The sequence below is a fragment of the Hylobates moloch genome, unplaced genomic scaffold (assembly GCF_009828535.3).
Source record: "Hylobates moloch isolate HMO894 unplaced genomic scaffold, HMol_V3 SCAFFOLD_20, whole genome shotgun sequence".
Classification (NCBI taxonomy): Eukaryota; Metazoa; Chordata; class Mammalia; order Primates; family Hylobatidae; genus Hylobates; species Hylobates moloch.
Genome location: NW_026652295.1, coordinates 22,125,728 through 22,150,574, shown reverse-complemented (window position 1 = coordinate 22,150,574; position 24,847 = coordinate 22,125,728). Strand labels below are relative to the sequence as shown.

The 24,847-nt window shown below is 35.6% G+C and overlaps 1 long non-coding RNA gene across 1 annotated transcript in view; it reads left to right on the top strand.

The window, feature by feature from the left end:
* The window catches only part of LOC131382159 (uncharacterized), a 325,239-nt gene extending 301,784 nt beyond the window's left edge, over positions 1-23,455 (top strand). Inside the window, exon 4 of the long non-coding RNA XR_009211397.1 lies at positions 23,425-23,455. This is a non-coding gene — a long non-coding RNA (uncharacterized LOC131382159). The remainder of the gene's footprint in view (positions 1-23,424) is intronic.
* Positions 23,456-24,847: the final 1,392 nt, after the last annotated feature.

The following is a 24,847-nucleotide window of genomic DNA, read 5'->3' as shown; positions in this document are numbered from 1 at the left end:
TTCCTTCCACCATGACCCATAGTCTTTCTGGGACAAGGGCTGAGATTTTACAGCCCCGTTTTAAAGTTGCTGGGGATGCTAGCAACAGGGACTTTTATGCTTGAATTTCTGCTGCAAATCATACCCCCTTGGACTCAGTCCACTAAGTCTATAGAATTATCTGCAAAACAATGCAATAGGATGTATAAATTTCTTGACTATTTGTATCGAAAATAAATCAGGAGCTTGAACTATATAAAAAGCTAATACATTATCATGAAAACTCTGCATGAATACTAATAAAACATACTGGATGCCCTTTGACTCTTCCAGTCCTTGTTCTCATCTTTTTGCTTATATCCATTTCTCTTTTCAATCAATTTGGAATAATTCTGCTTGAATAATAATCTGATAGTAACTTCATTATTTCTAATTATATTATCTTAACGTGCAAATTCAATTTTTTTTGGCTTACATTAACAAAGATAAAAATATGTGACCAGAGGTTAATAATAGAAGGTTAGTTTTACATGAAATGAGGACCAGATAAAAGACCGGTACAATGTTATATATTTATGTCCTTCACATGATAGGCAGACATCAATCCTTGATGTCATGTTCAAATAAAGGACGTATATATATGCATAGTGACAAAGCACTATGCATATATATATATGCATGGGAACAGTGGAGAGAAGTTCAGTGAGAGAATTCCCAATTGTATTAATTACTACAAACATTTATTGAATAAAATATGCAGCACTTATAGAACATTTTTCCCATGGGATAAGTTGCCAGTCCACACTTCGTTGTTGTTGCTGTATCAGCTCAGACTCTTTGAAGTTAGTCTTATTTATCTACTTTTTTAGTGGATCTACAGGGGTTATATAAGTTGGCTAAACTCACTCAACTAGTAAGACATATACAAAGGATGTAAACTACGTTTATGAGGTAAGAAAGACTATGATTTTGCTTTTATTACTGCAACTAGGACCCTCTGGGGATACAAAAGCTATGATAAAAAAATTCATTAGCCTGTGTGTCTAATATGGCCCTCAAAGTAGTAGTATCATTTGCAATTAACTGTAACACTGAATCTTATTCTTCAAATGCAAACCATGGGCCTGGCAGAGCCTATATAGATGCTCTGTGGCACAGCACTTATTTAGTCTGTCTCTTTAATTAACCTGATCCAAATGTGACATTAATAAATTGTTCTTTGTGAACTGAAAAGTCATAATTACTCAGAAAGGACATGCTTAATTGTCCTTTATCTTTAGCCTACCACTAGGCTAAAATTTTGATCCAACAAATCAGGTCAAAATTCTCAATTCAATTTCCAAATAATTCATAATATTTTTATTTACTATAGCATAACCTGGTCAGGCGTGGTGGCTCACGCCTGTAATCCCAGCACTTTGGGAGGCTGAGGTAGGTGGATAACTTGAAGTCAGGAGTTCAAGACCAGCCTGGCCAACATGGTGAAACCCCATCTCTACTAAAACTACCAAAATTAGCTGGGCATGGTGGCAGGTCCCTGTAATTCCAGCTACTTGGGAGGCTGAGGCAGGAGAATCACGTGCACCCAGGAGGTGGAGGTTGCAGTGAATTGAGATTGCACCACTGCACTCCAGCCTGGGTAACAAGTGAGACTTCGTCTTAAAAAATGAAAATAAAAATAAATAAAAAATAAACGAATACAGCACAACCCGATTCTTCAACACAAGACATACACAATCAGGTAATAATTCTCAGTTCAGCTCCAAAAGAAAAAACTCATAATATTTTTATTTAACATAGCATAACCTGCTGGGTGCGGTGGCTCACGCTTGTAATCCCAGCACTTTGGCAGGCCGAGACGGGCGGATCACGAGGTCAGGAGATCGAGACCACGGTGAAACCCCGTCTCTACTAAAAATACAAAAAATTAGCCGGGCGTTGTGGCAGGCGCCTGTAGTCCCAGCTACTCGGAGAGGCTGAGGCAGGAGAATGGCGTGAACCTGGGAGGCGGAGCTTGCAGTGAGCCGAGATTGCGCCACTGCACTCCAGCCTGTGCGACAGAGCGAGAGTCCGTCTCAAAAAAAAAAAACATAGCATAACCTGACTCTTCAACACAAGACATATATTTTATTTATATGTGTGTGTATAAACATATGCAATATTAGTCTAATTATTTGATTAGTAAGTATATATGTATATGTATACATATGCATGAACATATATGTAATATTAATCTAATTATTTGATGGTTAATGAACAATATGAAGTGATCTAAACTATCACCTTTCTCCTTTCATCTCCCTCATCAACTTAGTTCAATTGATATAATAAGAATTAAAAGGAAACTTTAAGACAAACTTTAGTAAGTAGACTTCTTAAGATTTATCCAATATTGATATTTATTTCTTTTTCTTAGAAAGCTAAGATTCAGTCATTGTGCAAGTCTTTATGAATACTGATTTCATGGGAGAGATTATTCTATGTAATGGAAGTACTGTGGTCATTAAGATAAGTCTCTGCTTTAGTGTAGTTCAGTTTAGTCAAATGAATGATTGGACTTGGCCTGATGGCAAAAAAATAAGTGCCTTAGAACATTTTTCTAGCACTGAATAGTAATTAATAGAGGTTTTACTTTGTAATAAAGTTTTTTAAGGCAATAGTAGCAAGAAGATATCTAATCAAAGAGATTCAAATCAAGTTAAGCATTTTAAATTGATATATTTATCATGCTATAGCTCAATATTATTAAAATTCCTGTTTTATCTTGAAAATATGCATAAAGCAATAATTGTAGATAATTTATATAAATAAAAATATCTACAGTACACCGATTTTTGGCTTTAAAGCAGGCCAAATGTTTCAGAACAGTAATAAACTTGTGATTCTCATGAAAGTTGATGCTAAATCTGGGTTCCAATAAATATTTTTTTCAAAACGTTCTGGGGCAAAACTTTCCACAGCAACAATTATGGCCATCTAAAATTCTATGCCCAAATTTAAACTGAAGTCAAGTATTTTTCTTTTATTCACATAAACTACTTGACCACTTGTGATAAATGTGATTAAGAACAGCAAGAAAAAAAATAAAGCAAGGTAAAATATCCCATTTAAATATAGAAACAACACCAATGGGGAGGTCAGAGAAGTGGTTCTTGATCTTTAGAGAAAATTGCAACTTGTATGAATAGAGGCGTAATTCAAGAGAAGAACATGGAGGAGCTCCAAGACAAGGTACAGCGTAAAAACATTGGTCACCAAAGTTAAAGAAAGGGTCTAAGAAAACAAAGGCTCTAAGTAGGGCTCAAAGCTACATGGACTGAGGCAGAGGGGATACATTCAGGGAGAAGTTTCCGTATGGTACTTACGGCTGGAAATAAGTAACAAGGAAAATAAATTCCATAGAAACAAAGTCAAGTTACTATAGGCCTCATTATCGTACACATGTGAGAGTATTTGAAAAGAGGAAGTTAAGCATTTTGAGATCTTAAAGAATGGACGAAGATAAAATTGTATGTTAATGCAATGACATTATAGTAAGATAGGATTAATTTACTTCCTTGGATATTATCAGTACACTGACACATCATTAAAACCTGCAAGGAATTGTTTGGAAGGCAAAAGTAATACTACATGAAACTCCCCACAAATCTTGATCATCCTACAATGAATAAAAATTTGATAGACTTTAGGAAATGTTCAGTTTCATATTCTAAAAACATAGTTTTGAACTTTACTTGGTATTGCTTTTAACTAGATATGTGGTAGAAAACTCATACATTTCCAGGCTTCCTCTTTTTTTTTTCCACCTGTAAATCAGGATGATAGTTGTGATTTCAATTTTGTAAAATTCTTGTGGAAATCAAATTTTTTAAATTGAGTTGAAAATTCTTTGCAATCTATAAGTCAATTTTACTAAATATTCAATTTTCTTATATTGGCTTTTGAAGTCTATGCACTACAAGGCAGGTTAGTTCAACATTTCAATAAACATTTATTGACATTCACCATAATTATTGCACTCTGCTAAACACTAAAGAAATAACAAAGACCTGCACCCTGTCTTTGAGGAATTTGAAGCCTAATTTTCATATAATTTCAACAGTGATTTTCATGCTTCCGCAGACTCTTATAAAAACATACTGAGATACCTTTTGACTGTAACATAGGATTAGGATTTCCTACAGAAGGTTGCACTTTAGTTGACTTGTTAAAAAGTGAAAAAGAGTTACCAATTGAGAAAAAGGGAAAAGGATTCCAAGGACACTGAAAAACCAAGAAACATTTACGTGAAAAAGAGCTTGTCGTGTGCGAGAGAGGGGAAATAGGAGTATTTGCTGTAATTACATCATAAAATGTTAAGTGGTATTCCCAATTAAGGAGTATGGTGCCAGAGTAAATTATTTTTAGGTAAGTGGTTTTATGACTGCATTTTTACAGTTGTTACTATGATCAGTTGTAAAAAGGAAGCCAAAAGAAATGGGAATCCATGTTCTACCTCTGCAGCCACTTCCCCAAATAACATACACTTCAACACATTGAAAACGTACAGCTCTGCTTTTCCCTAACTTACAAATTGGGTTCCCATGCAAGAATTTACCCATACAAAGAGCTCCATAGTTTCAGGACCAAGCGTATTAAAAAGAACCTAAGGTTAGTTTACATTGTTTTAGTTATTAATAGATTTATGTGTGCATTAAATAAAATCAGAAGTTCAGATGAAGGAGTAGATCTTAAAATATAATAATTATTATAATTATGACCAACTTAAGTATAAGATGTGTGTGCAATGTCCAAGTAGATTTTATAGCTAGCAGACAAATCTTTTTATAAGATTTGTAGGGACAGATCAGAAGTAAAGATATATGTTTAGAAGTTACCAGTATCAGGGAGAAAATAAATATGTAAGCACAAATGAAAACCCCACAGCAGAGCAAGTTGAATGGGAAGAGCAATAGACTACAGATGCAACACGTAGAGAATCCTGCTGCTTCAAGCATGGGCACAAGAAGAGCCAAAAAAATAGCTGGAAAAATAACTGTTGAAAGTATAGAGAAGAACCAGAGGAGTGTGTCATATTTGAAACAAATGAGGGAAGGAAGGAACTTTAAGATATAACAAGTGATCAGAAATATCAGATAAAACAGAGACAAGGAGTATATGAATTGAGAGTCTGTGTTTTTTGAAGATCACTAGCCAAGATAATTTGATGTTGTAACACAGTAGCCAAGTGGTGGTGTACTAAAAACTAAGCAAGAATCAGACTTGATAAAAACAAATAAAACATAATTCCTTAGTGCTTACCAAAAATGCATCTAAAATATAACAAATACAGAAACTAAAATGAAGGGAAAATCAACTTTAAGGAAATTGATTTAAAATCAACTTTGTCTCTTCATAAAAAAGGCAAAAGAGTTAATAAAACTATAGTTCTCTGAGGTTATATAATATTATTAATAAAAATTTACAAATAATCTACAGGTAAGTTAAAATAATAATTCTAATTATTAATTACAGCTTAGGTAGTTGGATATAAGTTCATTATACAAAACTCAATTAATTTATATATATCAGAAGCAAGCAAATAGAAAAATTTGATTAAAAATGATACCATTTATGAAAGGACCAAAACTATCAAATATATAGGAATGAATCTAAGAAAAGATGTAAAAATGAGTTCTAGATACCAAAGATTTCATTGTAAGGAATTAAAAAGATATAAATAAATTGAAATAATACTCTTCTCATTAAGTAGCCCAGTGTTATAACAATGTCATTTATTCACAAATTGAGTTAAAGATTTAATGTGACTCTAATAAAAATTCCACAGATTTTTTGTGTGTATGTGAAAATTGGCAAATAATTCTAAAATCTGTATCAAAATTCAAAATGCCTAGAATGAGACATTTTTGAAGAAGAATCATGTGGAAAAAAATTTTCAACAAGATAAGATGTTATGCTAAGAAAAATAGCGTGGCTATTGGCGAATGATAAATAAATAGAAAATAAACATAATAATTAGCCCCTAAAAATCAAAGATATAAATTGACCCTTAACTTATTAGACAATATTTCAGAGGTTTTGGGATTTTAGGGTGCTGGGCATATTGAATATTTACATTCTAAAAGACAAATTTTGATCTGTACCTCACATAAAAATCAGTTTCAAGTAGAATGAAAGGCTAAATGTGAAAGGTAAAGTAAAACTTCCAGAAAGTAGCAGTTAAAATAACTTTATGTCGTGGAGTAGGAAAAGATTTCTAAACAGGTAAAAAAAACACTACTCAATAAGGAAAAGATAGTAGATTACATTAAAAGTAGTAATTACTGTTCATTAAACCACATCGTTAAACCAATGGAAACATAACAGAGTGAGGAATATTATTTGCAACACACACAACCAACTACTCGATAATAAGTTAGACACTCAAGTAAAATGGAAAGTTTTGAACAAAAACTTCACAATGAAGACAGCAAAGTTGCCTGTAAAAATGTAAATTCTTCAAACCATTATTCATTAAAACCACAGCAAAATGCTACCACAAATTGAAGCTTAATGACTAAAATGAAGAAAGATAGTTGTAAGTGCTAATGAGGATATGGAGCAACTGCTTGTGGGAATATAAACCGGTACAACTCTTTTGTAAAAATCAGTGGCAGTATTTACTGAAGATGGACATATACATACCTGAGATATAGAATGGATTAATAAATTGCGGCATCTTCATATAATGTTATAGAGCAACGAGAAAAAATGAGATGTAACTAGGTACAACGGAATGAATAAATATCACAAACTCAATATTAACCCAATGAAATCAGAAAAAGAGACAAGACGGTTCATAAGGTATGTTTCCATTTATACATTGCAAAAATAAGCAAAAAATTATATATGATGTTAGGAATCAGAATAGTCATCAACCTTAGAGAACAGTAATCAACCTTATTTAGTGAGTGAGAAAAGGTGGACTTCTGACCTATTTTTGATGTGAGTGCTGGATCCTGAATGTGTTTACTTTAAAATTCACTTAGCTATACACTAATAATTTGTGCATTTTATTATATATGTGATACTTTAATAAAAATTTACTTAAAAGTATAATATACATGATATATATAAATAAATTTGCTTACAATGTGTTAATTCTGATTTTTTTTTTCTTTAAGGTACTTCTAATTGCAGATTTAGGAAAATTTGCCTCATTATTCAGGAGTTGATAAAAGCATAGGGTACACAACATTCAATATCCTGCAGACTTAAGAGCACACCACTTTAGGAATCAAAGCCACACTGCAGAGAACAGTGATGGGAAAATTACTTGCGGATCCAGTCAACCTTTACTGAACTGTATGGCATAGTGGTTAGGAGCTTGGGTTCTGGAGCCAGACTACCTGGTTTCATTACTCAGCTCTACCAGTCACTAGCTGTGTGACATTTGGTAGGTGGTTACTTTAGCTTTCTGTACCTGAGATTTCTCATCTGTAAAATGGGAAGAAAAGTATCAATCACAGCACTGTTAGGAGAATCGCAGGGACATGCTTGTACATTCAAAAAACTTAGGTTACTTTTGGGGCAAAGGTTAAGTATGAATATTGTTTGTTGTACATGTTGTCTGCTATGTGTCAGACATGTTTATTTAATCCTAACAACCCCGCTTTCAGGTGGACATTGCCATTCCCATTACATGAAGAAGGAAACTGAGGCTTAAGATTAAACAGAAACTTGGTGTTTCACTCGATGTCTTCTGATTCCCGGTCTGGTGTGCACTCAGCATTCTGTCTTCCACAGTGTTCTTGGATAGGATTACAAGCCTGGGCTCTGCTACTTTCCTTTGCAGATGAAGACATAATTTAGTACATCTGATGAAACTGTGCAGAGATTATTAGTGGATTTTGTGAAAGTTGCTTAAATAAACATTTACAAGTGACTATATAATTAGAAACTATCATCAGAGTGATAATCTCAATCACTTGAATTCATGAGGTCATCACAGCCAATCATATTTTATTTTTTAATACTTTCATTCAAGGATGAATTTATTAGGTTGTTAGTGAGAAAGTGATAGTCACTGAATAGATTTCTGTACAGCAATCTAAGGATAAAATCACATGTTTTTGAGGTTTTGAGAATTTTTTTACTCTTAGAGCCTGCAGTGTTTAATTGGCACTTAACCTAATATAGAATGTATCAAAAATTAAGTAGGCATTAATTAGGAACACGAAATGTGAACTAGCCTTAAAAAGTTAATTATCAAATTGGTATAGCTATCTGTCAGCAGACTCCCATAAGCACCCTGTTAAAGCAGTTTCATTTTTTTAAATGTAATATGTTTCTTAGGATGTGATTACACATACAATATATGGTTGTAATTTTGAGTTAATTGCATAGTAGCTAGATTAACTTTTATATCATTACACTTTAATCAGTGTTTTTCATGATTAACGTTCATTTACATTTAAAGCTTCCGAGCTCTTTTTTCCATTGTCTCCGCTCCTCCCTTCTCATGCCAAGTGCTGACTTAATATATCATTGCATTAAAGCTCTCTGAGGACAAACTTTTGCATTTTCTGACTTTAGGTACCATGAAAATGTTCATATGAAACTATGATAGTGATAGTATCTCTACCACAATGTACTGCTAATGACTGTAATTATCTTAATATATAGAAAAAAGAGGCTAGATATTAGCTGGGAAAATCCCATATCAAATAAAGAAAGTAGTTAATTCTCTATATCATTTTGACTTGAGTTTCATTCCAATTGAAACTTTCAAAGGAAAAAAAGATAAAATTAATGTTTTTTTCTTATACTTGCCTTGAACAGCATGAAACACATCAGGACCTGTGGAAAAAAGTCATACTATCTTATTAGTATATCACAACTGATAAATTTGACAGTAGATTGAGAAAGAAATATCTCTTTCAGTTACCTTTCTAAAGAATACCATTACTGACCTGAATCAGCCATTGAGATTTGTGGTTTTTCCTTTAAAGATTTGTTTGTATTAATACGAAGATATATATAATAATTTTATAAAATATGTACACTATGCACAGCCTGACGAAACAAAAACTCAAGTATGTTGCAATTGCCTTTAAATACTAAAGTGGTTCGCCCCATCCCCCAGTGAGTGGCTCATGTCCTCACATTCCCAAACTCTGCTGACTTAGTTGCTATTTTTATTCAGTGTTTTAGTATTATTTGGATGTTAAAATTCTGGGTTTTTTCCTACCTGACATAGTATTAGTGTTGCATTATACAATTAATTTTTGATTATAGAATTGACCCTTGAACAAAATGTAAACTAGCCTTAAAAAGTTAATAATCAAATTGGTATAGCTATCTTTCAGCAGACTCCCATAAGCACCCTGTTAAAGCACCCTGTTAAAGCAGAGGGTTAGGGGTACCGACCCCCTATGTAGTCAAAAACCACATATAGCTTTGGATTTCCCCCAAAACGTAACTACTAAGAGCCTACTGTTGACCAGAAACCTTATCGATAATATAACAATTGATTAACACATATTTTGTATTATATAAGTATTACATACTATATTTTTACAATAAAGTGAGCAAGAGAAATGAAAATGTTTTTAAGAAAATTATAAGCAAGAGAAAATAGATTTACTATTTATTAAGTAGAAGTGGATCATCATAAATGTCTTCATCCTCATTGCCTTCCCATTGGGTAGGCTGAGGTAGAAGAAGAACACAAGAGGGTTGGTCTTGCTGTCTTGGGGGTGGAAGAGATGGAAGAAAACCTACATATAAGTGAAACTGGGCAGTTCAAACCCATATTGTTCAAGGGTCAGCCATGTTTGTTTAGATAAACCAACACATTTACCACCTTTTTTTGGTCTTCATTTCTTCTTAAATCTCAGACCACCCACCTGGAATCACTTTCTTCTGCCATTAGAAATTCCTTTAGTTAGGATCTTTTCGTGGCTAACTCTCAAGTTTTGTTTGCCTAAAAATGTCTTTTCTTTCATTATAAATTATTCTTAAGAAAGTTATTTCCCCTAGGGGTAGAATTCATGGTTTACAATTCCTTTATTCTAACTCATTAAATATATTTTTCCATCATCTCTGGTATCTACTGGTGCTGATAAAAATTCAGCTGTTAGTCTAATTATCGCAAATTTGAAAATAATCTGCCTTTTTGATGTTTGTTTTTAGGTACTTTTTCTTTGGTCTTCAAAATTATGTGACATTTGAAGACCTCCCAGTCCTTTGCTGAATACCTCTGCAATCATTTCAGTTCCTGAAACTTGTTCTCTAGGAGGTTCTGTAGGAAGGTGTGATGGTTAATTTTAAACTTGAGTGAACTAAGAGACAGCCAAACAGCTAGTAAAGTATTATTTCTGGGTTTGTGTCTGAGGATGTCTTGAGAAGAGAATTGATGGACTGAGTAAAGGAAGTCCACACTCACCAATGTGGACAGGCCTCATCCAATCTTTTGAGGTTTCAAATGGAACAAAAAGGCTGAAAGGAGAACTCTCTGTCTTCTTGAGCTCAAACATCCGTCTTCTGCCCTGGAACATCAGAGCTTCTGGTTCTCAGGTTTTCAGACTCTGAGACTTAGACCAAGGTCATCTCTTTGTACCCTCCCTGTCCTCTCTTATCTTCCCCCAACTCCCTCCAGTTCTCACGCGTTCAGACTCAACTAGAAATTACATCATCAGCTGCCCTGGGTCTCTGGCCTTTGGACTCTGACAGAATTGTACCGCCAGCTTTCCTTGTTCTCCGGTTTGCAGATCATAGACTGTGAGACTTCCTAGCCTTCATAATGTTGTGAGCCAATTTCTCATGATGAAGATCTATCTGTCTATCTATCTATCTATCTATCTATCTATCTATCTATCTATCTATCATCTATCTATAATCTATCTATCTATCTATAATCTATCTATCTATCTATATCTTTCTTTGGTTAGTTCTGTTTCTTTGGAGAACCCTGACTAATACAGAAGAGCACAAGGAACAATATTGCCTGAGTTCTTGAACATTCATAAAGTTTCATTGATAGCTTTTAGAACCAAAGGTCATTTTGACTAGATAAAATTCTAACTCACATTTTCTTGAGTAACTTAAATTTGTTACTCCTTTGACATATGGTATAAAGCATGATGACAATATAATTTTGTTTGTATTTTTTGTAAGTGACTTAGTCTTCATTTTGTCTAAGTGCCTGTATATGTGTGTGTGTGTGTGTGTGTGTGTGTGTGTGTGTGTGTTTGTATACACATGTATATACATAAAACTTTTTCTTTAAAGTCCAATAATTTCCTGGACTGTATATTGGTCTTTGTTATTTGGGTCAGTTTTCCAAGGTACAGAATGTACATCTCCATATGTATTTTTAGATTGATTTCATGGTGAAAACATGTTTGTGAATCATGTTCTTTAGTTTTTATTTCGTTCTATTGCTTTGGTTTTCTTTTTCAAGAACACACACAGTCACACACACACACACACATACACACACACACACACACATATATATGTCTTGGCTTTCTTTTTCTTTTTTGGTCTTTTTTCTATCTTGATCACTTTCTTAAATTTTTTTTTAACTGAAAAATATTCTTCTTTATATTTTCTGTTTATTTTTAAGGTATCAACCATTCTGTTTATTCTCTCTTATATGCCTTTAATGTAGTGTTTATTGCAAGAAATTTCTTCTGTAATTTCTGATTTCTTTTTTGGATTCTATCACATCTCTTCAAATTTTCCCTATTTCAAATGACTTATTCTGGAATTTTTCTAATTTGATACTTGTTTGTGTTTATAGATTTTTAATTTTTATATTTTTTTCTAATTTCTTTTATCTCATTTAAAAGTATCAGGTTATATTTTTCTGAACATATCGTTCCCTGTGATTTCATTGCTGTCACAGGTACAACTGGCTGGGGCCATCATCATGGACAGTAAAAGAATTTGCCAAGAGCCGGGCGCAGTGGCTCAAGCCTGTAATTCTAGCACTTTGGGAGGTCAGGAGTTTGAGACCAACATAGTGAAACCCTGTCTCTACTAAGAATACAAAAAAAAATTAGCTGGGTGTGGTGGCATGTGCCTGTAATCCCAGCTACTCGGGAGGCTGAGGCATGAGAATTGCTTGAACCTGGAAGGCAGAGGTTGCAGTGAGCCAAGATCAAGCTACTGCACTCCAGCCTGGGCGACAGAGTGAGACTGTGTCTTTAAAAAAAAAAAAAAAGACCAAGACAGTAATGAGTAAAGAAAGGCAGATTTATTAAAGTACAATGATACATTGCAAGAATGCAATGAGCGGCAGCACAGCAGAGAGAAGGCTGTCTGCCAAGAGGCAGGGGCTGGGGGGAAGTTTTATAGAGTTGTGCTGGAGGGGCTTATTAAAGTACAAAGATACGTTGCAAGAGTGCAGTGGGCAGCACAGCAGAGACAAGGCTGTCTGCCAAGAGGCAGGGGCTGGAGGAAAGTTTTACAGGGTCATGCTGTAGGGGCTACAGGAGGAATGAGGTCATGCTGCTGGGGCTACATGTGGAGGCAGGCATTTGGGAACAGGATGTTGTGCCAGCAGGTTGTCTGTGATTAGCCATTTCTCAAAACATTGTTCTCCCCAACCCTAGGCCCCTTCCTCATTGTTGCTTACTTAGCAAGACTCCACAATTGTCTAGATGTATATTATTATGTACTTTATTCTTATTATAACTTTTTATAAAATTTGATCACAATCCTTTCTTCCATTTTTATTATTTTCCCCCTTTCCTTTGTTTTAAAATGAGATGATTTTTTTTTTTTTTTGTATTTTTAGGAGGTAATACTGGGTCAAGTGAAATTTTAGCTTCACCACTTCAGAGTTTCCACTTTTATTACTTTAAAAATAATTAATATATGTCTTTATGCTTCCTGAGAACTGTCTTGTCTGTTCCCTTCCAACACATTAACCCGTGGGACAATTTGGCCCACCAGTTGCTTTGTAAATAATGTTTTATCAAAATGCAGCCACAGCCAGTGGTTTACCTATTGCCTTTGGTGGCTTTTAGGCTGCAATTGCAGAGCTGAGTAGTTGTGATGGAGACTTCGGCTAGCACAGCCTGAAATATTTACTCTTGGTCTCTGCACTAAAAGTTAGCACAACCCTTACTTTGATCATCTTTCTGTCCCCCTATTTTAACCCTGTCCTTCTCAAATTTGATTCAATTCCTACAAAGTTCTCCATATTGGTCTTTTCACTAGAAGAAGGCTTTAGTTTATTAGTCTTGGGCCTTTTTTAGGGCTCAGACTGCTCCAGCACCTTCCTGCGTCATACAGTTCATTTGATTTTATCCTTGAATTAGATTCTGCAGAACTTCCTTCAATTTTAGTTGTTATTCTCAGGTTGATTTGCTTTTCATGTTGTATTTTGTAACATTACTACAACCATAGTTCTTCATTCTGGAAAGAGCAGTTGGTTCCAGTAGAGCAGTTGGTTTCAGTTTTGTTTGTTTGTTTCTTGAGATGAAGTTTTGCTCTCGTCCCCCAGGCTGGAGTGCAGTGGTGCAATCTCTGCTCACTGCAACCTCTGCCTCCCATGTTCAAGTGATTCTCCTGCTTTAGCCTCCCGAGTAGCTGGGATTATAGGCGCCTGCCACCATGCCCAGCTAATTTTTGTATTTTTAGTAGAGACGGGGTTTCACCATGTTGGCCAGGCTGATCTCAAACTCCTGGTGTCCCAAAGTGCTAGGATTACAAGTGTGAGCCACCGCGCCCAGCCTCGTTTATTTATTTATTTAATTTATTTTTAACCAGACATTTTCAACTCTTCAGATGTTGCAATTTGGGTTTTTTTTTATGTTCTTCTACCAACTGAGCCGGCACCCCCTCCATTCTGGTCTCGGTCCCAGCTCTGTAAGGTCCATACTCAAAGGTGTAAGGTGATAATAGTTTCTGTTTTTGTTTTTGTTTTGAGACAGAATCTGGCTTTGTTGCCCAGGCTGGAGTGCAGTGGTGCTATCTCGACTCACTGCAACAGCCACCTCCCAGGTTCAAGTGATTCTCCTGCTTCAGCCTCCCGAGTAGCTGGGATTAAGGCATGCACCACCATGCCTGGCTAATTTTTGTATTTTTAGTAGAGACGGGGTTTCACCGTGTTAGCCAGGCTGATCTCAAACTCCCAACCTCAAGTGATCCGCCCACCTAAGCCTCCCAAAGTGCCAGGATTACAGGTGTGAGCCACCGTGCCCAGCCTAGGTGATAATTGTTTTAAGCTCTTTCCTTCATTTCTTTAAAATTAAAAAGGGGTTGTAGTTTCATTTTGCAGTGACTAACACTTCCTATTTGTTATTTTGCCTTTTCAGTTTTCCAAAACCTGTTTAACTAATTTCTTGTATTGTATTCTTTCTGTTTAAATAACTGACATGGTTTCTATTATCCTGACTGAATTGTGACTAATACTAGTGTTAATCTTCCGTACTGGTGAAGATTTTTAAAAATAGGCATTTTCTTATAATGACGATGAGTATGTAAACTAACTTGAGAACCATTTCTCAGCTGTTATCAAAATGTAAATATTTATGTTCTGATTCAGAGTTTGACTCTAAGGAATCTATCCCAAAGAATTGTATGTGCATAATAATATATGCACATAAGTATTAGCTGTGTATTATTTAAACCATCAAAAAATCAGAAAAGAACTAAATGTAAATCAAGAGGAGAGATTTAAATAAAATATCAAATGTCAAATACATGGAATGGTATATAACAATTTAAGAGAGAGAGATTGGCTCATGTAAGAATCTGAAACAAGCTCCAAAATTTACTGTTAAATGAAAATACATGTCACAGAACAATGAATGCATCATGGTTTCATTTTTATTTAAAGTGATACATGTATAGGTACATGAACAGAAAAAAGATAGAAATCTTCATCCTAGATTATTAACAGGACATAGCTCTGCTAAGAAAATCGAACTTGTGGCTAGTGAGAGAGTGACTTAGGCATTCTATTCTACATGGTGCTGTATGGTTTTAATCTTTCACAGTGATAATTTATTCATGTCTTTGTTAATTGCACAACAATCAATATACATAATGTATGTTTGTATATATATGTGTGTGTGTATATATGTGTGTGTGTGTGTATACATATATATATATATGGATTAAGCCTTTTAAGGAATGGGCTGTAAGGAGAAATAAACTTGGAAGAGGGAGTAGACTCACTGGAGGGAAAGTGAGAAAGGATGAGAATCAATGATGTCAAGCTGAAAGTGTCATAAAAAGAACAGGGCAAGGACTGAAGCTCACTAATGGAACCTGATTCCAAACTTTATACTATATTATTCTGAATTCTGTCCTTTCATAGTAATGAATCCAATAAATACCAGTGGCTTGTGATTTTAGTGCACTGCCTTAAAAATGTAAAGACAGTAAAGAAAAGCCTAAATTAATATTTTTTAAAAATAAAGTCTGAAGGAAGCCATATCTGAAAGGGAAAAAAAGAATATTTTTATATTCTGAAAACAATCCGCATTTTTTAATATACAGAACTTCATCAGTCCTGCATTCTGATGTATTATCATTTTTAAGAAGAAAATATATGCACACAGAAATTAATTTATTTTCCCCTTCTTGTTATAAATTTTGAAAAATAAGTTGATCATTTGAATTGTCTAGAATATTGAAAAGCAAAAGGTGTAATAATTTTGCTTAATGCTTCACAATTTTAATCAGCTTGAAAATGGGAAAAATAAAGTGTATGTAAAAATAGATATTGTAATAGAGGCTGCCTAGAATAAAGACATTCAAGACAGTTCAATTAGATTGTACTCTTTCAAAAGGTGTCTTATTTGAAGCAAATTGTATTCTGTCTGTTATAAAGGTATTCTAAGGAGTGCAAAGATTATTTGAGGTGAAATAACTGGATCTAAGCCAATGGAAGTCATTTGGATTGTTTAAGAGAGGATGTGTGATAGCGTCTATCTCTGAGAATATGTTCAGAGTGGAGCAGCTAATCTAAATACAATGAGCACCCTGCTACTGGCAAACTTCATTAATAACTTGTATGGTGGAAACCTCTTGACTGGTGAGAAATCTGTCCAGTAAACATTGAAAAAGTGGCCATTAAACCTAAATCTGGGAGTGACTGGTCAACAGTACTTTAATATTAAATGCAGTCCTGTAAGTATGCCTGACATTTCCAAACTCCTTTCTAAAGTCAACTGTTGGCTACAAAAATATTTCGTTTTTATTTTCTCTCACCAGAATCAAGTATAAAATTCTAGAAATGTTCATATGCTGCCTTTATCTCACATATATGAAATATGTATATATATGAGACAGGGTCTCTCTCATGCTGTCACCCAGGTTGGAGTACAGTGGTGCGATCTCAGCTCAATGAAACCTCTGCCTCCTGGGGTTCAAGCGATTTTCATGTCTCAACCTCCTGAGTAGCTGATATTACAGGTGTACATCACCATGCCTGCTAATTTTTTTGTATTTTTAGTAGAGATGGAGTTTCACCATGTTTGTCAGGCTGATCTTGAACTCCTGGCCACAACAGATCTGCCTACACTGGGCATCCCAAAGTGCTGGGATTACAGGCATAAGCTACCACGCCCAGCCTTAGTGTTATATTTTGAGCATTTCTATATCTGTAACTTTAGTTCTTGCATGAAGAAATGTTAATTAAATTACCATAAAACATTTATTTAATTTGAACTCTCTGAGAATTATTTTGTCATTTGGGGGAAAAAAGAACATGTACTTATGCTATGCATATTCTAAAATATTAGAAATACTTAACTTTAGGATTGTTTTCTTTCTTTGAGTGATGAGATTACAGCTGATTTTTATTTTCCTTCCTTCCTTCCTTCCTTCCTTCCTTCCTTCCTTCCTTCCTTCCTTCCTTCCTTCCTTCCTCCTTCCTTCCTTCCTTCCTTCCTTCCTTCCCTCCTTTCCTCCTTCCCTCCCTCCCTCCCTCCCTCCCTTCCTTCCTTCCTTCCTTCCTTCCTTCCTTCCTTCTTTCCTTCTTTCTTTAAAGAGATGAAATCTCTCTCTTATGCCCAGGCTGGAGTTCAGTGGCACAATCATGGCTCACTGCAACCTTGACCACCTGAGCTCAAGAGATCCTCCTACTTTGGCCTCCTGAGTAGCTGGGACTACAGGCATGCAGCACTATGTCCAGCTAATTTTTTTTTAGAGATGGGGTCTCACTATATTGCTCAGAGTGGTATTTCCTTCTTCATTTTCAGTTTCTCAGCACATTTGCAGACAGCATATGTTACTTTCATACTCAGAAAAAAAAGAGTAAATAGCAATTTTTTTTAAAAAAAGAAAAGAAAATCGGCCAGGTGTGGTGGCTCATGCCTGTAATCCCAGCACTTTGGGAGGCCGAGGCGGGTGGATCACGAGGTCAGGAGATAGAGACCATCCTGGCCAGAGAGAAACTCTGTCTCTACTAAAAATACAAAAAAATTCCGGGCGTGGTAGCAGGCACCTGTAGTCCCAGCTACTCGGGAAGCTGAGGCAGGAGAATGGCGTGAACCCGGGAGGTGGAGCTTGAGTGAGCCAAGATCGCACCACTGCACTCCAGCCTGGGTGACAGAGTGAGACTCTGTCTAAAAAAAAAAAGAAAATCATAATTATAAAAGTTTGAACTTAAACATTTTGACAAATGAAAAAAGAAGGCTCTCCTGACCATTGACCATTGTGTTAGTCTGTTCTTGCATTGCTATAAAGAACTACCTGACACTAGATAATTTTTTTTTTTAGACAGAGTTTCACTCTTGTTTCCCAGGCTGGACTTCAATGGTGCGATCTCAGCTCACCGCAACCTCCGCCTCCCAGGTTCAAGTGATTCTCCTTCCTCAGTCTCCCCAGTAGCTAGGATTACAGGCATGCACCACCACACCCGGCTAATTTTGTATTTTTAGTAGAGACAGGGTTTCTCCATGTTGGTCAGGCTGTTCTCAAACTCCCAGCCTCAGGTAATCTGCCCACCTCGGCCTCCCAAAGTGCTGAGATTACAGGTGTGAGCCACCGTGCCAGGCCAAGACTAGATAATTTATAAAGAAAAGAGGTTTAATTGACTCACAGTTCCACACACTGTACAGGAAGTATGGCTGGGGAGGCCTCAGGAAACTTACAATCATGGCAGAGGGCAAAGATGAAGGAGGGCATTCTCCATGGCTGGAACAGGAGAAAGAGAGAGCAGGGGAGGTGCTCCCCACTTTTAAAGAACCAGATCTCCTGAGAACTCTCTCACTATTATGAGAACAGCAAAGGAGAAATCCGCCCCCATGATCCAATCACCTCTGACAAGGCCCTTTCTCCAACACTGACGATTACAATTTGACATGAGATTTGGGTGGGGACACAAATACAAACCATATCACCCATTATGAATTTCTGGCCATTTGTACATGGTGTTAGAGTGCCAATGTGTTTACAGGAATGAATGAACTTGGTAACCATTAGCAATACTTTCGTACATTAAGCGTTTTCCTGTCTCTCACATGACCCTGAATTTGGTCTATGGTGGAATTTTTTTTCCATGGGCAAAGTTATGATCTGAATGTTTGTGTCTCACCAAAATTCATATGTTGAAATCCTAATCCCCAAAGTACTTGGAGGTGGGACCTTTGGGAGGTAACTGGGGTTAGATTAGGTCATGAGAATGCAGCCCTCATGATAGGATTAATGCTCTTAGGAAAAGAGGAAGAGATAGGAGATTTCTCTCTCCTCCTTGTGAGGATACAAGGAGAAGATAGCCATCTGCACATCAGGAAGAGAGCCATCAATAGAACCAAATCAACAGACACCTTGATCATGGACTTCTGAGCCTCTTGAACTGTGAGAAATAATTTATTATTGTCGAACACACTTAGCCTATGCTAAATTTGTCACAGCTGTCCAAGCTAAGAAAGGCATGGAGCACCTCTCCATCTCTTTAACCTACACAAACGTCCCTTTATTCCAGGAACTACCAGCCACTGAAGAAGATTTTGTATAATTTGTGATTGGGCTTGATCTAAGAGCCATGTATCTTATGATATAGTAGTCAATGCATTATCAAAGAATATTACATAAAGCCTCCACACCAAATACTAAATCAGACATCGCTACCACCAAAACATCAGGGCAGCAATGTTATTTTATAGAAAGAATATTAGATTGTGACCCAAAAGAAATCTGTTGTACCCGTGATTTATTTTATAACTAGTTATATGAACTTTGACAAATCACTGGTCCACAATTTACCCATGTGTAAAATCGAGAACTGGATTAAATGTTAAGTACATTCTTTTCCAGCTTGAAACTTGTTTAAATAGTTATATATTTAGGGGTTACAAGTGCAGATTTCTTATACACATATATTGCATAGTGGTGAAGTCTGGGCTTATAATGTACACATCACGTGAATAGTGAACATTGCACCCAATAGGTAATTTTTCAGCCCTTAAAGCTCCCCTCCCATTTTCCCAGCTTTTATAGTCTCCAATGTCTATTATTCCACTCTGTATATTCACATGTACCCTTTGTTTAGCTCCCACTTATAGGTGTAAACATACAGCATCTGCCTTTCTGCATCTGTGTTGTTTCACTTAAAATAATTGCCTCCAGTTCCTTCTGTGTTGCTGCAGAAGGCAAAATTTTATTCTCTTTTTCATGGCTGAGTAGTATTCCATAGTATACATATATGTACACCACATTTTCTTTATCCAGTCTTTCATTGATGGACCCTTAGGTTGATTCTATATCTTTGCTTTGTGGAATAGTGCCATGATAAATATACAAATGCAGGTATCTTTTTGATACATTGTTTATTTCCCTTTGGGTATATATCCAGTAGTGATATTGCTGGATCAAATGGTAGTTCTACTTTCCGTTCTCTGAGGAATCTCCACATTGTTTTCCATAACAGTTGTGGTAATTTGCATTCCCATGAACAGTGTATAAGCATTCTGTTTTCTCTGCATCCTTACCAGTATCTATAGATTTTTGACTTTTTCATTCTTCTGCATTGGCTAACTAGTTTTCCCAGGACCATTTATTGAATAGAGTGTCATTTCACCAGTATATATTTTTGTTGACCTTGTTTAAGATCAGTTAGTTGTAAGTATGGGGTTTTATTTCTGGGTTCTCTATTCTGTTCATTGATCTATGTGTCTATTTTTATACCAGTACCATGCTGTTTGGGGTACTATAGCCTCATAGTATAATTAGAAGTCAGCTAATGTGTGGGCCGGGTGCAGTGGCTCACGCCTGTAATCCCAGCACTTTGGGAGGCCGAGGTGGGTGGATCACCTGAGGTCGTGAGTTTGAGACCAGCCTGACCAACATGGAGAAACACCATCTCTACTAAAAATACAAAATTAGCCAGGCGTGGTGGCACATGCCTATAATCCCAGCTACTAGGGAGGCTGAGGCAGGAGAATCGCTTGAACCTGGGAGGCGGAGGTTGCGGTGAGCTGAGATCGTGCCATTGCACTCCAGCCTGGGCAACAAGAGTGAAACTCCGTCCCCAAAAAAAAAAAAATGAAGTCAGCTAATGTGATGCCTCCAGCTGTATTCTTTTTTCTCAGGATTGCTTTGGCTATTTGGGGTCTTTTTTTGGTTCCATATGAATTTTATGTTTTTTTTCTAATTCTGGAAAAATGACTGGTAATTTGATAGGGATTGCATTGAATCTGCAAATTGCTTTGGGTAGTATGGCCATTTTAACAATATTGGTTTCTTCCAATTTATGAGCATGGGATGTTTTTGCATTTGTTTGTGCCATCTGTGATTTCTTTAATCCATGTTTTGCAGTTATTTTTATAGAGCTCTTCCACCTTCTTGGTTAAAAATACTCCTAGGTTGTTTTTTTTTAATGCTATAATAAACGGAATTGCCTTTTTGATTTGGTCCTTGGCTAGATTGTTATTGGTGTATAAAAACACTACTAATTTCAGTATGGTAATTTTGTACCCTGAGACTTTTCTGAATTCATTTATCAAATTTAAGAGTTTTTCAGCGGAGTTTTTAGGGTTTTCTAGCTATGAGATTATATTATCAGCTAATAGGGATACTTTTACCTCCTCTTTTCCAATTTGGATGTCTTATTTTTTTTCCGTGTCTTTTGCTCTGGCAAGGATTTCCAGTACTATGTTGAATAATAGTGGCAAAAGTGGGGATTCTTGTCTTGTACTTGTTCTTAGAGGAAATGCTTTCCACTTTTCCTGGTAAGTATCATGTTGGCTGTGTGTTTGTTGTATATAGCCGTTATTATGGTGAGATATGATCCTTCTATGCCTAGTTTGTTGAGGATTTTTACCATGAAGGATATTGCATTTTATTGAATGCATTTTCTGTGTCTGTTGAGATAATGATATGGTTTTTGTCCTTAATCTGTTTATGTGATGTACCACATTTACCAATTTGTATATGTTGAATCATCCTTGCATCCCTGGAACAAATCCCACCTAATCATGGTGTATTATCTTTCTGATGTGATATTGGGTTGAATTTGCTAGTATTTTGTTGAGAATTTTTGGATCTATGTTCATCAGGGATATTTATCTGTAGTTTTGATTTTTGGGTCCTTGTTTGGTTTTGATATCAAGGTGACGTTGACCTCATAGCATGAGTTACAGAGAATTCCCTCCTCCATGATTATTTTTGAATAGTTTCAAGAGGACTGGTAGTTATTCTTTGTATGTTTGGTAGAATTTGGCTATGAATCCATCTGGTCCTAGTTTTATGTTGTTGTTGTTGGGAGATTTTTTTATTTCTGATTCAATCTCACCATTCATTACTATTCTGTACAGGAGTTTTATTTCTTCCTAGTTCAGTTTTGAGAGACTGTATATTTCCAGCAATTTAACCATTTCCTCTAGGTTGTCTAGTTTATGAATGTATTATTGATCATAGTCTCTGATAATCTTTTGTATTTCTATGCTATCACTTATGTCTTTTTTAATTTTTGATTGTGTTTATTTGGATTACCTCTCTTTTCCTGGTTAGTCCAGTTAGTGATTTGTCAATTTTATCTTTTCAAAGAATCAGCTTTTCCTTTCATTAATCAATTGTAATTTTTTGGTCTCTATTTTAGTTAGTTCTGCTCTGATCTCTGTTATTTCTTTTCTTCTTTTAACTTTAGATTTGGTTTGTTCTTGTTTTCCTAGTTCCTTGAAGTGCAATGATAGGTTGTTGGTTTGTGAGTATTTCACCTTTTTATGTAGGCATTTAATGTTATAAACTTCCCTCTTAGCAGTGCTTTTTCTGTATCCACAGGATTTGATACACTGTGTTTTCATTTTCATTTGTTTCAATAAAAGTTTTAAATTTTCATCTGAATTTCTTCATTTATGCAGTGACTGTTTAAGAGCATACTGTTTAATTTTCATGCATTTGCTTAGTTTACAAATTTCCTTTTGGTATTGATTTCTGGCTTTATTCCACTGTGGTCTGAGGAAATAATTTATATGATTTTGATTTTTTAAAACTTGTTAGGAATTGTTTAATGGCCTAAGAGGTTATCTATCTTGAAGAATATTTGATGTGCTGATATATATTCTGCAGAGTGTATATTCTGCAGCTGTTGGATAGAATGTTGTATAAATGGCTATTAAGTCCATTTGGTCTAAAGTCCAGTTTAAGTCCAATGTTTCTTTTTAATTTTCTGTCTTGATGATCAGTCTAGTACTGTGAATGAGGTGTTGAAGTCACCCACTATTGCATTGCTGTCTATCTCTTTCTTTAGGTTTAGTAATATTTGTTTGGTGAATTTCGGTGCTCTGATGTTGGGTGCATATATATTTAAGATTGTTGGCTGAATTGATCCCTTTATCATTATATAATGAATTTCTTCATCTTTTTTTGTTACTGCTTTTGATTTAAAATCTGTTTATTCTAATGTAAGTATAGCTACTCCTGTTTGCTTTTGGTTTTTGTTTGCATGAAATACCTTTTTCCATTCATTCACTTTCAGTCTACATATCTTTATAGGTAAGGTGAGTTTCTTGAAGGCAGCATATAGTTGGATCATGTTTTTTTTATATTCATTCTGCCACTTCATATCTTTTTAGTGGAGCATTTAAGCCATTTACATTTAAGGTTAATATTAATATGTAAGGCTTTTTTCCTGTCATATTGTTTTTTTCAAGTTGTTTTATACATTCTTTGTTTATTTCCATTTCTGTCTTTTTTTCTTTGTGGTTTGATGAAATTCTGCCATGTTGCCATTTGATTCCTGCCTCTTCTTCCTTTGTATGACTGTTTCATATGAGCTGTGAATTTTATATTTCTATATGTTTTTATGATAGTAAAATTGACCTTTTGTTTCTATGTTTAATAACCTTTTGTGCATTTCCTGTAGGGACAGTCTCATGGTGAGAAATTCTCTCAGTGCTTGCTTTTCTGGGAAAGACTTTATTTCCCTTTCATTTTTGAAGATTATTCAAGCAGGATATAAAATTCTCAGCTAACAGTTTTTTTTTTTTTTTCTTTCAGCCCTTTGAAAATGCCGTCCCATCCTCTTCTGACCTATAAGGTTTCTGCTGGAAAGTCTGCCGTTAGTCCGATGGAATTTCCTTTATAAGTGAGTAGACATTTTTCTCTTGCTAATTTTAAAATTTTTTCTTTCACTTTGACTGTAGACATTTGGATTATAATATATCTTTGAATTCCTTTCTGTAATGTATTTTTCTTGGGATTGCTAGGCCTCCCATATCTGGATGTCTAACGCTCTTAATGTAGTTGGCGAGTTTCCATCAATTATTTTCTCAAACGGATTTATTAAACTGTTGATCTCTCTTCCCCCTTGATAATACTGACAATTTGTACTTGCAGTCACTTTATATAATCCCAGAAGGCTTTGTTTATTCTTTCTTACTTTTTACTTTATTATTTTCTTACTGGATTATTTAAAATACCTATCTTCAAGTTCTGATAGTCTTTTTTCTGCTTTACCTAGTCTATGATTGAAGCTTTAAAATGTATTTTTATTTCCCTCAATGAATTTTCTAGCTCCAGAATTTCTGTGTGTTTTTTTAAAGATATTTATCTCCTTGGTAAATTTCTCATTCATATCCTGAATTGATTTTTTGGTTTCTTTGTATGGCTTTTTAGATTTCTCTTGCATCTCATTGGGCTTCTTTAAAATCAATATTTTGAGTTCTTTATCTGACATTTCTAGGAGTTCTTTTTGATTGGGATATGTTGCTAGACAATTGTTTTATCTTTTGATTGTGTCATATTTCCCTGCTTTTTCATGTTTCCTGTGTTCTTCCACTGATATCTGTGCATCTGGTGTAGCAGTTGCTTGTTCCAATTTTTTGAAATTACTTTTGTAGGGGAGAAATGTTCCCTGAGGTTATATGTATATTGTTGATTAATGTAGTTTGACTTTGACTTTGGATGCCTGTGCTAGTGTGATCTTTGCATTACTTCTTTGGCAATACACAGGGTCAGCGGTATCTGTGATTTCCTCAGTTGCTTAGGGTATAGTTATTAGTTCAAGTAGTGGTACAGTTTTTGGGGAGGACTTGGATGTAAACTGACCTACTCTTTAGGCCCTGTTGCTGGCAGCAGTGGGGTAAATATGCCCTTTTTAAGGCCCCAGAGCAGTTTACACTGGCTTTAGTGTTAGAGGGTCCTGGAGATCTGATTCTTGAATCTTCAGGTGGCTTGCTTAGAAACTAGAAGTGGAAGAAGTGGACCAGGCATGTGGGTTGGTTCTTAGACCCTTGGGCAGCTGAGTTGGTGTGCGTGATGGTTGTAGCAGTGGTGTAGCCACCCACTGGTACCCAAGAAGTCTATGCTGGTGTTGCTGAAAGCTGTGATGTGTTGGGTGGGCTAGTCCCTAGTCCCCCAGCTGCCCATAGCAGGGCAGTGGCTATTGTCTGAAGTGTGCTTAGGAAATCTTTGTCTCCCA